Raw genomic sequence first — 1,954 nt, forward strand, 5'->3', positions numbered from 1 at the left:
TCATTAAAAGCTTAAATGACACAGACAAAGTGTGATAAGGAATACTTTTGCATCGCTTGTAAGACCAGCTTTCAAAGATGGAGAATAACAGCAAATGTACTTAATCCATGAAGGAAAAACATTCAATTCAGTTGTTGCAGTATCTCAATTTCAGGGAGTATTTCTGTAGTCATCACAGATTTGGATAATTCCATGTAAATTAGGAATCATGGATTGTGTCTCAAGTACTTAGCAGATGAAAAGTTGCATCTGCATGATTTAGTCAGAACTGCTAAGGAGTAAAGCAGAGGACACAGCATGAGATACTATTCATTCTACTTTGCTGTAATTGTTTCTTGCCTTTTTTTTTTTTTTTAAATTCCAAAATAGTTTGCTATGGTTAACAATTAATTTCTGCACTTAAAATTGGCAAAGCAAAATGAAAAAAATTATGAGGCTGCTGCTAGGTAACCTGTATCATATAAATAAGAAAGCTTCATATTGAATTCTCAACCTCTGGTATATATATGTACTGCAAAGGCTTAGGTGCATTTATACATTACGCAATTATGTATCACATACTGTACACATGTACAGATACTGGTATGTGCTCGACCATAACAGAAGGCAAAACTCAAGAGTCCAAGTCATTTACATGAAACCCATAAGATGACATGCTTATTAGAGCAATACAGCTCAACAGACATGAGATGGAAAAAGAGAACCTGTGTTCTGTCTTTAAGTCACTACTGTTATTTGTTGCAGTTACACAAATGGCCATGTTATCACGGAACCACTACAAGAGTGTATTATCTGTGAAAAAGCATATAATGCAGTATAGGCTGTATGTGAAAGGTATGCAAAGACTGTTTTCACACAGTCAATATGGATCAATATAAAGATTTTTTTCCTCATTATTTTTAAGAGAAAGATGAAGGCAAACTGATTGTTGTTGAAACATACTCTGTACAATTGCACTAAATTTAAGAGTGGCATTAAATGTAAGGTCTTAAAAGTCTGCACATAAGTTTGTAAGGCTGAAGCCTAAGTCAGCACAGAACTGTAAACACAATATTTTAGAGTACTTTTCTTCAGTCAGCTATCGTTCACTAAAAAAAGGCAGTTCTAAGCCTGGAAATTTTGCTGAACTAGGGGAAAAAGGCAAACAGACAAATGGAGAAGTTTCCTAATTTCACTCATTTTGGGATGGGGGAAAAGAGCAGTAGAAGACATGCAGTGTTACTGTGCAACACAAAAGCTAGTCAATACAAAAACATTTTTGATTTATTGTGATGGTACCACAATCGCTCTTATCAGACCTGACTCTTCTGACAAGGCTTTTGTTCCCAGCAGATAACATACTTCAGGTATGTGTCTAATACCTTTTAAAATACAACTCAGCAGGTAGAAACAAAAATGATGACTTTACTTAATTGTGAGCTAGGCAAGGAAATCTTTGCTGTCACATTTAAATTTTAATCTGATACTTCTGCCACTACGGATACAAAAACTCCAACCTGAAATTCTTTCTCATAGCAGAGATAAATACTCAGTACTTCCAGTGTTTTAAAGGAGGAGTTTTCTAGGTTTATAAATTATTCTGTAGAACAAAGCACCATCACTAGTTCTTTCAACATTTGCCTTGTGAGTGACAGACAATTTGCATCACGATGCTTAATGAAGTACTTTAAAATTTCAACCTGAATGTTGGTTTTCCTTTACTTTGCAGCAAGAGAATTCACTGTAACCTAAGCATGAATTATTGTCTCCAAGGATTCTGCTGGAGTTCAAACTGATTACAAGTAGATCACACATAAACATTCACAATAGCAATGGGTATATTGTTCTATTTATAGCCAAGAACTCCCAAGTGACACTGGTGTTAAAGCCAGCCACAGTACGGTATAATAAAAGTACCATTGAAACCCTTACTAGAAAGATACAATTTAGAAGTACCCCCTAAATTCCCCACCCC

Source organism: Athene cunicularia (genome assembly GCF_003259725.1).
Source record: "Athene cunicularia isolate RWA chromosome 3 unlocalized genomic scaffold, athCun1 chr3_part1, whole genome shotgun sequence".
Lineage (NCBI taxonomy): Eukaryota > Metazoa > Chordata > Aves > Strigiformes > Strigidae > Athene > Athene cunicularia.